The sequence below is a fragment of the Rutidosis leptorrhynchoides genome, chromosome 5, assembly GCF_046630445.1.
Source record: "Rutidosis leptorrhynchoides isolate AG116_Rl617_1_P2 chromosome 5, CSIRO_AGI_Rlap_v1, whole genome shotgun sequence".
Taxonomy (NCBI): Eukaryota; Viridiplantae; Streptophyta; class Magnoliopsida; order Asterales; family Asteraceae; genus Rutidosis; species Rutidosis leptorrhynchoides.
Genome location: NC_092337.1, coordinates 227,526,513 through 227,543,414, shown reverse-complemented (window position 1 = coordinate 227,543,414; position 16,902 = coordinate 227,526,513). Strand labels below are relative to the sequence as shown.

At 32.0% G+C, this 16,902-nt stretch overlaps 1 long non-coding RNA gene across 2 annotated transcripts; it reads right to left on the bottom strand.

Annotated features, from left to right (window-relative positions):
* Positions 1-11,694: 11,694 nt before the first annotated feature.
* On the bottom strand, positions 11,695-13,536 carry LOC139850488 (uncharacterized). 2 transcript variants are annotated; one of them, XR_011760050.1, is made up of 5 exons: positions 13,428-13,536; positions 12,689-13,256; positions 12,509-12,549; positions 12,314-12,386; positions 11,695-12,158 (listed from the first exon to the last, which is right to left on the bottom strand). It is a non-coding gene; the product is annotated as an uncharacterized lncRNA (long non-coding RNA). The 2 variants fall into 2 exon arrangements; XR_011760051.1 differs by having other exon boundaries at positions 12,728-13,256.
* Positions 13,537-16,902: the final 3,366 nt, after the last annotated feature.

Genomic DNA, 16,902 nt, shown 5'->3' with positions numbered 1-16,902 from the left:
TTTAAATCAAACTCTCGATACGACTTAATATCTTAGACACGATAAGTAAAGTCTATTAGGTTGAGTCTCAAAAAAAAAATTTGAACTGTTTCATATATTCAGTTGACCTTCGACTGTTCTCGACGGTTCACGAACCACTATTTGTAAATAGATACATATGTATTTAAATATATATATATATATATATATATATATATATATATATATATATATATATATATATATATATATATATATATATATATATATTTTGAAATACTAAATGATTTAGTTGTTAGAATTAATTATGTAAAATAAAATAAAAATAAAAAATATGATATTACAATAATAATCATTTACAATATATTTTTATATAACTAAAATATATTAAAAATAAATATTATCTAATTGTAATACTCGTTTGATGTAATTTTTATTTAATAGTTAATGCTCGAATTTTATATCATAATGAGCGAAATAAAGAAAGTTAATTACTGTAAAAATATGGGATTTTTTTCTGAATACTTTTTATCCGTCCTCGATCAACAACGAAGTACGAAATAACACCCGAAATATAACAATGGTACATAGGACAAATGTGAGATGAATAATTGAATCTTAATCAATCATATTACTGTAACCTTTTTGAAAATCATACTCTATTAATTTGAATGATACAAAGTGAAATGAAAGGTTTCTGTTAGTTTCATGTACCATTATCCTTATTCCTTGTTTACTATTAACAGATATATATGTAAAATATATCAACACCAAAAGTTTAGGAGTTTATTTGACTACATCCTTGTGATCTGTATATTAATCTTTATCGGTAGGAAATCATTGTTTAGTTAGTTACCTCAATGATAGGTAACAATACAGTGTATATATTGACATCATTGTAGCATGAGAATTTCACGGGATCATTGAGATTACTATTAGGAATATTATATTATTACTTTTAATTATTATAAATCTTATATATACACACCACTGCATACATGATAACACACACATATACAAATCACATGTAGAATCACCACAATCACCGACGGTTTATTTAACCATCATCTCTCCACCGGCCACCATATGAACCACCTTTCAACACCCGGAAATCACCACCATCGATCACGAGAATCATCTGCGTTTTTCTATTTCAATGGAAACTCAAAACCACCACCGTGAACCACACCACCGAGCACCTCCCCATCACCACAGACCACCGTCAATCCCTATTGTTTTCTTCGGTTTCCACTCCTGTTGAACATCTTAAACTACCATTGTTCTTGCTACTGTATGCAGTCGTGATCACCATAACTACACCATCACAAGCTAACCACCTTCGCCACTTTGATCAATCCACCGCCACCACCACCAAGAAACCTCCTTTCTTTCTCCATTTGAACTGTCACCCTAAATCTTTCTCTCTCTTTCTCCTGTTTCGATTACCAATCACATTAAAAATCGCCATAAGTTGCTGATAATCTGCTGCTTGTTCAACACTATTGCAACCCTTTAACCACCATCGACCCCCCCACGAACACAATCATTGGCCACCACCGTCTTCCATCCTCTCTCTCTCTCTCTCTCTCCCCTAAAGCTGACCGTGAAAACACCACAAACCCACAAGACTACTATGCTACTATGATTACTTTCTTTCATGTTTTCAGTCGACAAGAAATCCACACAAAAACCATTTAATTATTCGCTGCTGTTATTTTTTTTCTGTTTTCAATTGTTGTGGCCGACAAGTACAAGGTAAATAAACCCCACTTGTGAAATTTGTTGATTAATTAATAGCGGTTGTCCACGTTTCTGTTTCTATACCATCGATTGTACAAGACAAAAACCCACATGCTTCGGGCTATTAATGAGCCATATATTGTTTATTGTATGGGCCGAAGGTGGTCTTCTTGGACTAGGAAAATCTGGCCCGTAAAATAAAAAAAAACCTGTGCGATGTTGGGCCATGACCCGTTCGTGGTATCTATTAAAACATTCAAGATGTTTACAATGATATATAAAACGATATAAATATAGATGATGATAAGAAATGGATTGTTGTGATAATGATAATAATTTAAGTGATTAAGATGATGAAGATACATGAAATGAGATGATGAGGTAAAAGAATGATATGAGAATGAGGATGATACACGATTTATGATTATGATATTATAGTGATTGTGATCACAGAAATGACTTGACGATGGTGACGAATGGGTCATATGATAATGATAATTCGAGGATCATTTGATCATGACATGATGAGGTTGTCGATTAGTTTGATAATGTTATGTGCTCAGGATGTTGATGAATATGAATATGGTTATTATTATAATTATGATTATAATTATAATTAGGATAGAAAGCATAGTATGATGATGATGATGGTTACGGTGAAGACGATAATCATGATATCGAATGCATGATGATACATATTGATGATAATAAAAGGGTATAACTTTTTATTATTATTATTATTATTATTATTATTATTATTATTATTATTATTATTATTATTATTATTATTATTATTATTATTATTATTATCATCATTATTACTAAAAGTATCATTATTTTTAAATATATCATTTTTATTAAAAATATCATTTTTCTATTATTAAAATTATCACTTTTTATTAGAATGATCATTATTTTTATAATTAGTTTTATTTTTATCATTATTATTAGTATTATTAACATATAAATTAATAAAATAACAATTAATAATAGTAATAATATATAAATTTATTCGATTACGATTATACGTGTTAATATATATATATATATATATATATATATATATATATATATATATATATATATATATATATATATATATATATATATATATATATGTATATATATAAATGATATAGGATCGTGAATCTGAGGCCAACCCTATATTTGTTCAATGTCGTTCTATGTATTATTACTACAAAATACAGTATGGTGAGTTTCATTTGCTCCCTTTTTAATTGCTTTTGCAATATATATTTTTGGGCTGAGAATACATGCGCTGCTTTTATAAATGTTTACGAAATAGACACAAGTACTTAAAAATACATTCTACGTTGAGTTGTACCACTGGAATACTTCCCTGTAGCTTGGTAACTACTATTTACATGGGTATTGTAAACGCGAATCCTGTTGATAGATCTATCGGGCCTGACAACCCCAACCGGACTGGATGACCAGTATTCAACAGTTGCACAGTACTTCATTTTGGTGACTACACTTGGTACGGTGTAGTGAGATTTCATAATAAAGGGAATGTGCGACGTTGATTAAATGTTAAGTATGGTTACCAAGTGCTCAACCACTTAGAATATTTTTATTAAAACGTTTATGAATATGAAATCTTGTGGTCTATTAAGATATTGAAATGATTGTGATGATAAACCTATGAACTCACCAACCTTTTGGTTGACACCTTTAAGCATGTTTATTCTCAGGTATGAAAGAAGTCTTCCGCTGTGCATTTGCTCATATTACATGGAGTCATTCCTGCATATTTAGGACAGTACCTCGCAATGGGACCAAATGTTGATGATTTCATCCAGGTGGATAAGGACGGGTTGTGACAGGTGGTATTAGAGCGTTGGTCTTAGCGAACCAGGTCTTGCATTAGTGTGTCTAACTGATAGTTGTTAGGATGCATTAGCGAGTCTGGACTTCGACCTTAGCTGCATATTATAAGTATTGTTTATCATTCCTAGTGTAAACTTACCTGCTTATTATTCCTAAGTCTAGACACGCTTTACTGCCTTTATAGCATAGATAGTATATAGACAAATTCATATCTTTGCGTATCTATTACGGTAAACTTTGCCTGATATCTTCCGTAAATTTCTCCGTAATTTATGGGATCCTGGTACTATATATCTATGCATATTATTTATTGAGAATACCATCCAACTATCATTTGCTGTCACTAAGCTTTTCATACCAAAAATCTTTTCTGTGATCGCGTACGATGGCCTCTACGAATCGACCAAGTTCTTCTGACTCCAAAGATAGCGTGACAGGAGCGCATCAACCGATCAACTACAGTGATTTCTTTAGAAAGTGGAGATGGGTTCGCGAAATACTTACCCTATGGAGAAATGAAGAAGGTACTCCATATCACGAGCCGAACTTACCACCTAACGTCGGAGTGCTCGACCCGCTCACCGGCGAACCTGTTCGCAACACTGTTTATACCCTCTTTGCGAGAATTTTTCGTCTTGAGGCTACCATTAACGGAACTAGAGAAGATATCCAACCTCCACCTCACACTGATAACCAGCCAGGGTTAGTAGAAGAAGTCAACGAAATTCGCGGCCGAGTTGTAGCCTTGGAAAATATGGTGCAAAACTTACCAGTTTTAGCAACATCACCGGCACCAACAGTACCACCAGTATCAACAGCTGTACCATCAACAACACAAGCTTCAACATCTCATTCTGTACCTCGAGCATAATTTTCGTACTACGTATCGTTCTACACCGACTATCTTTGTTCTACATATCATTCTATATCAATTACCTTTGTTCTACATGACGATTATGTAATCTCTAATGTTTTAGAGATTATATATTCTTATTCTAACGGTAAATCAAATGAGTCTAATATCATATTGACTCATTAAATCCATGATTACATCTGAAGAAAATATATATGTATATATATTTTCATAAAGATTGTAATTAAAGATTCTTTTGTACGAACTGTTAATGGTGAAAATATTTTAACGGGTAGGTAATACCCGAGGAATATTTAGATTTCACATTAATAAGTTATACTGTACATTCTTCAACTCAGATTCAACAATCATTAACTATACTGCTCAAATCCACACATGTACGTATCCATTCACCAAAGAACAACTATTTTCATTCAAACTCAATTTCATATTTGGATTTTGACTTATCATAATCCAACAAGTGGCATAATGAAGAAAAACATTTGACAAAAGAAAATTTGTTAGAAACAAACAAATTAACTATGAGGAATTTTGTTAAGAATCCACGCTAACTGTTCCTGGCTAACTGTTCCTAGCTAACTGATTACATTTTATTTATCGCAATTTAATTATCGCAATTTTATTTATCGTCATTTAATTTCTGTTATTTACTTTACGCATTTTATTTATCGTCATTTAATTTCTGATATTTATTTTACGCACTTTAAATATCGGGACACGTATACAAGGTTTTGACATATCATATAGACGCATCTATATATATTATTTGGAATAACCATAGACACTCTATATGCAGTAATGCGGGAGTTAGCTATACAGGGTTGAGGTTGATTCTACAATAATATATATATAGTTTGAGTTGTGATCGAGTCTGAGACGTATACGGGTCACGATACGTATTAATTAATTCAAAAAATATATATTAAACTATATATGAATTATTGAATTACTAACTGTGGACTATCAACTGTGGACTACCAACATTGGACAATTAAAATGAATTAAAATATTGATTATAACATATGAAACTAAACAATTATTCAAGTTTGCCACTTGATTTCTTCTTAAACCTCATTTGAATCTTGACGATTCCAATCCATGTTTAAATCTTTCATGATTCTTGAAGACACCTCAAATGAGAGGATGAGCCAACCGTACTTCATCTATGAAAGAAAAGATTGATGCATATAGTTATGCACCTGAAAAACTCTCGGGAACTGAGTAATCGTTTAACACGTAGCTGTGCTAATTCTTTTAGTCTTATTATTATCCAAAATAATTTGGGTAATCCCTTTCAAATTAGCCAATTTTGTCACAACTCCAGCAGAGCAACTTCGACCTTTCATTCGAATAAGTCTTATTATAACTTTGATATATACGATTGGCTTTCCTCATCGTTACCGGAGAACCTTTTATATTCCACCATATTACCATCAGCGTTTAATCATCTAAAAACACAATTCTCCTGAAAACACCTCGGATTGATAACCGAAGATTCATATATGGTATCATTAAATGCAGAGGAAACAGCAAAATCGCAGATGGTCTGAACGACCAAGAGTTTGATGATGAAAAATGGAGTGTTAGGAACGCTCGATATAAAATTTGGAACTGGAAAGCGGATTATGCAAAACTATGAAGGAGGCTGTGGACAAATCACAAGGACTAAACCTGTATTTAATGAATCCAGATGAATCAGTATCTAATGAACTCTTTAGCGAATATCTTGCTCATTATTTATTCTAAATCCTTGCGAAAAAGTTCTGCAACATCCTTTAATTCTAGATATTTTAAAATTCTAAGATATCATCGTATCTTTCAGTAATAAATATTCTCAATATTTCTGACAATATTTTCATAACTATTCTCGTCCGAAATTATTTATCTTTCGTGCTATCTATGTTACATCATAAAAGAAACTGTTTTAGTTTCTATATTCTGTAACAATCAAGTTTAAATTATGAATGATTTCCTATAGAAGTGTTGGGAATTGAAGCATGAGTTAGTATAATATAATGACGACAGGCCAACGTGATTATATTACAGTAAGTCATGCTGAGTTTCTAATGAAATGTGATGATGGTTCACAGTAGATTATACCATCATCATGTGTCATGTTACATAACTCTTTCATTCTACATAACCTCCGAACATATCAAGAAAAATATATTCTTGATATTTCTATCTTCAGTAATTTTGATAAATTTGAAAATCAAATCGTGCTATCACGTTCCTTCCTGCTTAGAACATTATAATCATTCGAAATTCTATATCTACGAATTCTGGACCATTATTCGCTGGACTTGAAGTCGGAAAGAGAAAACAAAAGCATAAAGCTTCGAAATATAAGGGAGAATATAAAGCCCGATAACAACACATAAATTACAAACCGTGTATGTCAATGTTTATCGCAACATAAAGACACGGGAGAAGTAAAAACACTATAACCCCAAGAGCGAAGTAGAAGAAAGTAGATTCCTCTGGTGAAAGTTGGAAAAGGAGAATGAATGTTGCGATAGTAAGGATGAGGACAAGGATCAGAACTGGATTAAGCATTTTCACAATCGTTTAAAAGTATGGATCGAGAAAGAAATAATTGGAGTGGTGAAAATAATTGAACGAAAGAAGTTCATTTATAGAGAAGATATTAGACAAAGCAATCGAGACAGATAATCGCATTAAATTAAAGAGGATCCCAATTTTCCATAAAACCCGAAGAATCAAATCCTATAGATTTCCAAGATTTTCTTTTAAATTCCTTGAATTCCGAAAATCTAACAAGACTACGTCAAAAGTTAAGACGAACCGTAATTTTATCATTTCGCTCTTTTGCAATAGCTTCACTCATACTCTTCGAGTAATCGAATTGATTTATCCATATTATTCAATGATGATAAAACTCTAATTATCAACTCATATTCGTCATGAAAACAATTTTTATTGTTAGCCATGACCACCTCACTCAAATTTCGGGACGAAATTTCTTTAACGGGTAGGTACTGTCACAACCCAGAAAATTTCAACTAATTTTAAATCAAACTCTCGATACGACATAATATCTTAGACACGATAAGTAAAGTCTATTAGGTTGAGTCTCAAAAAAAAAAAAAAATTTTGAACTGTTTCATATATTCAATTGACCTTCAACTGTTCTCGACGGTTCACGAACCACTATTTGTAAATAGATACATATGTATATATATATATATATATATATATATATATATATATATATATATATATATATATTGAAATACTAAATGATTTAGTTGTTAGAATTAATTATGTAAAATAAAAAAAAATTTTATGATATTACAATAATAATCATTTACAATATATTTTTTATATAACTAAAATATATTAAAAATAAATATTATCTAATTGTAATACTCGTTTGATGTAATTTTTATTTAATAGTTAATGCTCGAATTTTATATCATAATGAGCGAAATAAAGAAAGTTAATTACTGTAAAAATATGGGATTTTTTTCTGAATACTTTTTATCCGTCACCGATCAACAACGAAGTACGAAATAACACCCAAAATATAACAATGGTACATAGGACAAATGTGAGATGAATAATTGAATCTTAATCAATCATATTACTGTAACCTTTTTGAAAATCATACTCTATTAATTTGAATGATACAAAGTGAAATGAAAGGTTTCTGTTAGTTTCATGTACCATTATCCTTATTCCTTGTTTACTATTAACAGATATATATGTAAAATATATCAACACCAAAAGTTTAGGAGTTTATTTGACTACATCCTTGTGATTCGTATATTAATCTTTATGGGTAGGAAATCATTGTTTAGTTAGTTACCTCAATGATAGGTAACAATACAGTGTATATATTGACATCATTGTGGAATGAGAATTTCACGGGATCATTGAGATTACTATTAGGAATATTATATTATTACTTTTAATTATTATAAATCTTATATATACACACCACTGCATACATGATAACACACACATATACAAATCACATGTAGAATCACCACAATCACCGACGGTTTATTTAACCACCATCTCTCCACCGGCCACCATATGAACCACCTTTGAACACCCGGAAATCACCACCATCGATCACGAGAATCATCTGCGTTTTTCTATTTCAATGGAAACTCAAAACCACCACCGTGAACCACACCACCGAGCACCTCCCCATCACCACAGACCACCGTAAATCCCTATTGTTTTCTTCGGTTTCCACTCCTGTTGAACATCTTAAACTACCATTGTTCTTGCTACTGTATGCAGTCGTGATCACCATAACCGACACCATCACAAGCTAACCACCTTCGCCACTTTGATCAATCCACCGCCACCACCACCAAGAAACCTCCTTTCTTTCTCCATTTGAACTCTCACCCTAAATATTTCTCTCTCTTTCTCCTGTTTCGATTACTAATCACATTATAAATCGCCATAAGTTGCTGATAATCTGCTTCTTGTTCAACACTATTGCAACCCTTTAACCACCATCGACCCCCCCACGAACACAATCGTTGGCCACCACCGTCTTCCATCCTCTCTCTCTCTCCCCCTAAAGCTAACAGTGAAAACACCACAAACCCACAAGACTACTATGCTACTACGATTACTTTCTTTCCTGTTTTCAGTCGACAAGAAATCCACACAGAAACCATTTAATTATTCGCTGCTGTAATTTTTTTTTTTCTGTTTTCAATTGTTGTGGCCGACAAGTACAAGGTAAATAAACCCCACTTGTGAAATTTGTTGATTAATTAATAGCGGCTGTCCACGTTTCTGTTTCTATACCATCGATTGTACCAGACAAAAACCCACATGCTTCGGGCTATTAATGAGCCATATATTGTTTATTGTATGGGCCGAAGGTGGTATTCTTGGACTAGGAAAATCTGGCCCGTAAAATAAAAAAAAACCTGTGCGATGTTGGGCCATGACCCGTTCGTGGTTTCTATTAAAACATTCAAGATGTTTACAATGATATACAAAACGATATAAATATAGATGATGATAAGAAAGGGATTGTTGTGATAATGATAATAATTTAAGTGATTAAGATGATGAAGATACATGAAATGAGATGATGAGGTAAAAGAATGATATGAGAATGAGGATGATACACGATTTATGATTATGATATTATAGTGATTGTGATCATAGAAATGACTTGACGATGGTGACGAATGGGTCATATGATAATGATAATTCGAGGATCATTTGATCATGACATGATGAGGTTGTCGATTAGTTTGATAATGTTATGTGCTCGGGATGTTGATGAATATGAATATGGTTATTATTATAATTATGATTATAATTATAATTAGGATAGAAAGCATAGTATGATGATGATGATGGTTACGGTGAAGACGATAATCATGATATCGAATGCATGATGATACATATTGATGATAATAAAAGGGTATAACTTTTTATTATTATTATTATTATTATTATTATTATTATTATTATTATTATTATTATTATTACTAAAAGTATCATTATTTTTAAATATATCATTTTTATTAAAAATATCATTTTTCTATTATTAAAATTATCACTTTTTATTAGAATGATCATTATTTTTATAATTAGTTTTATTTTTATCATTATTATTAGTATTATTAACATATAAATTAATAAAATAACAATTAATAATAGTAATAATATATAAATTTATTCGATTACGATTATACGTGTTAATATATATATATATATATATATATATATATATATATATATATATATATATATATATATATATATATATATATATATATATATATATATATAAATGATATAGGATCGTGAATCTGAGGCCAACCCTATATTTGTTCAATGTCGTTCTATGTATTTTTACTACAAAATAAAGTATGGTGAGTTTCATTTGCTCCCTTTTTAATTGCTTTTGCAATATATATTTTTGGGCTGAGAATACATGTGCTGCTTTTATAAATGTTTACGAAATAGACACAAGTACTTAAAAATACATTATACGTTGAGTTGTACCACTGGCATACTTCCCTGTAGCTTGGTAACTACTATTTACATGGGTATTGTAAACTCGAATCCTGTTGATAGATCTATCGGGCCTGACAACCCCAACCGGACTGGACGACCAGTATTCAACGGTTGCACAGTACTTCGTTTTGGTGACTACACTTGGTACGGTGTAGTGAGATTTCATAATAAAGGGAATGTGCGACGTTGATTAAATGTTAAATATGGTTACCAAGTGCTCAACCACTTATAATATTTTTATTAAAACGTTTATGAATATGAAATCTTGTGGTCTATTAAGATATTGAAATGATTGTGATGATAAACCTATGAACTCACCAACCTTTTGGTTGACACCTTTAAGCATGTTTATTCTCAGGTATGAAAGAAGTCTTCCGCTGTGCATTTGCTCATATTACTTGGAGTCATTCCTGCATATTTAGGACAGTACCTCGCAATGGGACCAAATGTTGATGATTTCGTCCAGATGGATAAGGACGGGTTGTGACAGTTGCTGGGGTTCCGATTTAAAGGCCTCTGCTCGAACCTAGACGTTGACGGTCACTTAAGTATTGAAAGATTCAATATGCTAATTTATGTTTGATTATTCGTTGTTATGCGATAAAAGTTGGTACTTAATAATTATATTTATAATTATGTCATTAATGTTAAATATTATATTTATCAATTTAAGTTATATTAATATATTAATTCCAAATTTCCTCATAAACATAAAATAAATAATAAGAAAAAGGATTATATTAACATTAAAATTAAATTGTCTATATACCATAAAGTTTAAAAAGTTTTCCCCTAAAATATTTCTTTTTATGATTTTAGATCACATAAATACTCGATCTAAGAATCCCGTCTTAGAAGACATGTTACCCAATCTCGATATACTATTTAAACATTCTCATGAGCCGAACATTGTTAGGAAATTAAACTTCGATGAAGGAACTACTTCTCAAACTAAAGATAGTCCATTGTCTAGTACACCGTCTAGTCCTGGGTCACATGCTTCGCAGCCTAGAAACTTTTGGAAGTGTTTCATTGCGTATTCATTAAGAATTAAGTTGATATTGGCAAAACATAAAACAATATTAATTGTTATAACACTTCGACTTTTATCAACTTCAGTTTCGATTTTTATAATGTTGAAAAAAAACATATCCATACATACAAGAAATAACACTTCTGCACAAACTTGTTGAGTAAATATAATTTATTCAATTAACTTAGCACACATGGTATTTTTTGATGTAAACATTATAAATACTAGGTAAAATGTTCTTAAGATGAGGCAATTGAGCAAACCAAATCATTTTCTGTACATAAAGAAGAAGTTTTGCTTTCATCTATTAGCAACCCGCATGACCCGCCCATTTTCCACCTCTATCGTTTACCTTTGATGCAAGTTCCTTTTCTGTAACTTACTGATCTTGTAACTTACAACCTCATTCTTCTCATCTTTTAAGATACTGATCACACCACGCATTTCCATAACTTCACCTTCATAACCCGCTATCAAAATTTCCTTTCTTTTCAACTCGGTCTCACTACGGAACATATTTGCTTCTTGTGTTTCGATTTTCAAATTATGTTTCATAACCAACTTCGAACTTTCTCCCGTTTTCTTCATAAGCTTCTTCTCCCTTCTTCTAAGTAACCCATTTTCTAATCTTGAAGACTCAAGCACCATGATAACCACCTGATAAAAACATATAAAAAATTAAAGATTAATCAAAACTTTTAAACAATAAAACAATGAATCTAATTTCATGACATTTAAATTATTATTTATTGCTACATGATCATACCATCTACACTATAAACACATGCTACTGTATTAGGATAGTAGCTTACAAACTCGAAATTTGCCAAGAAGGCAACTCAAATCAAAGAAACATCATGCGATCGTTGCGTACCAAAGCATCACCTACAAAAAATCAAACAAACACTATCTTACGATAAAAAATCAAACAAATAGATATAAGCCGTGCACAACAAATAGTCGATCAAAGAAACATATGGTCATTAGTTAAAAAAATGGCTACTCACATAAGGAAACACCATCTCATGGTTGCTTACAAAATCGTCACCTACAAAAAAGCAAACAAACAGTACCTAATGGCTAAAAAAATCAAATGAACCGATCGAAATCACAACTACTATAACGTCAAAGAAATATTAAGAACTTAAGTGATATACATAACAAAAGGTTAAACGATATAAACTCACAAAAAGATCACAATCAATTTCTCTAGCTTCCATTTGTACCTGCGTTGTTGACGGATATGAGAGTTCCAGTTCGACAGTCTTTTTCTTGCAGCCTGTAAAATAACCAGTACTACCTCTATAGGCCACAATACACAAACACATAAACTGCTACGAATAATTTAATGTAGTGAATTGAACTATTACAATGTTTAAAGTAAAAATAAATTTTATGGTTTTATAAGCTTCACCTTCAGTAACTTTTACGTTGATATGTTGTTGAGGCTGTTGTAAACAAATGTAATGTACTTTTGTATTTCCAGACATGGATACTGGTCATAATGATATTACCAACAACATATATAAAAGTAATTGCTAAACAATCGTACACTATGAACAACATTCAATAACCAGCGAAATATGTAAAAGCTAATTTCCAAACAACCACATACTCTAAACTTCATATTAAAATCAGGCAATAAAAATCAGCAAACACTAACTATTAACAAAAGTAAATGATGACTAAAAAAGCTTACGGAACATAGCTGCAATATGAAGGAGCACACCCACAACAACCTAAACAAAATAATACCTACCATTACAAATTCAAGAGAAACTCAGTTAGGCATTTTATCGAACACCTGATATGCGTTTCTATTTATTTCTTTATAGCAACTCGTATTTCAGCTCAACAAAGTGAGATTTCACATACAAAAAGCAAAAACAAACACCTATTAATCTATCAATTACATATAGAACGCACCTTTACAATCAATTGTAACTTGAAGGCTTAACACCATCATTATGCTTAAAAATTGACAAAGTAACAAAGGAAGTTAGCAAGCAAAACATAAATTAAACGAAAAAAATACCTATGGTGATGAGATATCGTTCGTAACTGAAAGAAATAAACTTACAATAAATAATAGCAAGACAAACCCTAAAGGGTTAAAGCCAAACTTACACAATGTACCGATGTCGCCCACAAACTCATTTCTATCCTATTGTCGCCTTCAAACTTATAAAAAATGTGCTGATTATAACATTTCGTTACCGGTTACCTTCTGAACCGGTAAAGTTAATTATTTAACTTTTTTTATTCATTTTATATGTCCCGATGTCGCCCATATACTTTAAGTTGTGTCTCAATGTCGTGTGATGCCCCGTCCAAAACCTCTATGGTACGGATCATCAATAACAGGTCCATTACATGGTATAACACTATATAATGTTTTAAAACAAAGTTTTGATTTCATAAAAAAAAAAGATAACGTATTCCCAACGATACATGTTTAACAAGAGTAACATGCTTCTACGGATAGAAAGCATTAATAAAAGTATGTGACACTTAGGTCGTTACAAACCATAGTTCAAATAAAACATAAGTTGTGAGTGCAAAAATAAAAGTTCCATGATTGAGACATCTCTAAGCAATGCAGCGGAAGTCTAACACAGTAAGTCTATAACAGCAGTCTATTACAGCGGAAGCAAACTCGTCTAAGCACATTAGAAATAACATGCTTAAAAAGTCAACACGAATGTTGGTGAGCTATAGGTTTATTGTAATCAATAATGTAATGTAGACCACGAGATTTCGTGTTCGAAACAGTATGAAAAGTATATGCTTAACCGTGGGCACTTGGTAACTAACTTTACGTAAAATAATATATCACCCCCTAAAAGTACATTTGGCGAGTGCGCTAAAACAGACGAAGTATTAAACACCCGTTAAATGCTAGCGCGACTAGCCCGAGTGGGGATGTCAAACCCTATGGATCCATATCTAAGATTCGCGTCTACCGGTTCATAAACCAATAGTTAAACGTTACCGAGCTAAGGGGAAAATTTGTGCCGTTATATCACCCACACATATATAAGGTTTAAGTACTCGTGTCTAGTATGTAAAACATAAAAAGCGCATGTATTCTCAGTCCCAAAAATAGTTAAAGTAAAAAGGGAGCTATAACTCACAGTGAATGTGCGGTAAAGTCGATATGAAAAAGTAAGCAATTAGTAAGTTGGTCCAAAGGTCCTCAACCTAAGTTAAAGGTTACTAAGTCAGTAAATCGTCCCAAAAAGTTTAAACGTAAATTGGTTAAGTCTTAAGTATCAGCATTATCATCATACGTAAAAGGTAAAGTAAGTTTTCAACAAGAATAGAGATCGAAACGAATAGCAGAATTCGTACAGCTGTTACGACCTCTAAACAAACTGAAATGACGTGCGGTCAGTGGCCTAGGCTCCATTTGTGAGTCCTCTTACCGCTATCTGAAATTCGAATCCTAACTCGATGTCGTTTGACCGTGGCGACGATCAAAGCGCGAGTAGGTCAGAAATTTCAGCACGCCGTTACAAAGACGTAGTGAACTTTGGAAGACTATAAATCCTAAACCGTTCATTGGATTTAGGCGAGTCTTATAAAAGTTATCTACACATCTCGAAATTTTTGGAAATCAACTTTCCAAAAGCTCTAGGAGTCAGATCAGACTCTGAAAAACAGAAACAAGTGCTCCGGTGGGTTTCTTGGTATTTGATGCTCATCACGGTTCTCATCTTTGATACGTGTAAGCCTCAAGTGTACATCTCTTTGATGTTTTAGCATCACTTTGACCAAGTTTCAACCATCAACACACAATGTCAAGACTAAGAAGAAATACAACTCACTTAAGAGTTTTAGAAGGATGATGAACCAAGGTTACATCATGTTCTTAGTTTCAACACAAGTACAAATTCTATTCAAGAATTAAAGCTACAAACTTTGATCCAAATCAAAGAAGCAAGACCTTAAGTTATAGAACTTAGATCTTAGCTAAACATTGAAGACCTTAGACTAGAAAGTCTAGATCTTGTGTTCTAGATGAAACCCTAAGTTATTGAACTTAGACTTTCAACTTTTTACAAAATCTTAAGTTATAAAACTTAGACTATTACAAAGTAAAATAAATGTAAGCTTATGAGCTTTTGTGTAAACAAATTAGATGACCATAAGTTACGTAACTTAGATCAAACAAAATAATGAAACCCTAAGGTAGAAAGTTTGGATTCCTAAATAATACTTATGAGATTTCAAGCTAGAAAGCTCGTATCTTTGTTTCATGAAAACACAAGTTCACAAAATTAAAGTGAAACAAATTAAAGAAGATCATAAGTTAAATAACTTGATCTCTTAACAACTTTTGTAGAAACCTCGAGCTAGAAAGCTTGGATTTCTAATGTTCTTGAAGATCTTTAAAGCAAAAAGTTAGATCTTCAAGTTTCATGAAGATCATAAACACAAGTTTTGATCTTTTAACAAAAATAGAGAGATCTTAAGCTATAAAACTTAGATCCAACAAAGTAATGAAGATTCAAAGCTAGAAAACTTGAATCCCTCATGTTCTTGCATCTTCTTCAATTAAAGTTTGAAGTTTACAAGATATATGAAGATTCAAGTTACAAAACTTGAATCTTTGTAGATGATGATGATGATGATGTCGAATTAAAGAAAGAAAAAGAAGGAGAAATTCAAGTCAAACTTACAAGTTCTTAAGCTTGTAGTGTGAGAAAACTAGAGAGAAAATTAGAGAGAAAGTGTGTGTGTTTTTGAGGGAAAATGAAATGAAGTGTGAAATGAGGATGAAGCTTGAATTTAAAGTGGTGGTGGTGGTGTGTCCCCTAGGCTGACAGCCATATGGGGTGGGGATGGGGGGACAATTTTGCTTTTCATATGTGGTGGTACAAAGGTGGTGCATGCATGTTGGGATCCCATGCAACATGGTGTAGGAATTGGAACAAAAGTATGCTAGTATGTTGGCTTATATCCTCATGGGTTTTTTCCTACATCTTAATGGATCATAAGTCCATTAAAAAGGGCTAACTTAATGGTCCATTAGCTAGAGTAGGGTGGGCCTAAGTCCATTAAGATAAAAAGTCCATTAAGACTATCTAGTATGCATTAGTAAAACACTAAGCGTAATTAAGCAACCAACAAGCCAAGTAATTGTCATTAAGAAATAACAATTAGTTTTAAGTAGTCATAATACTCCAATTATGACAAAAGTTTAACGTGTACCAAGTACGTAGCTCGTTTTAAAAAACAAGTGACACTAACGGTCATAAAAGCATTCGAGGATCAAGTTAAGTGATTAAGCACTTAATAGCACGTTGTAAGGTATTAACGAAAGTAATTAACATCAATAATAACCCCAGAATATAATATAGCTCAGTACGTACAAATACGCAGTTTCGTGAAAGTAAAA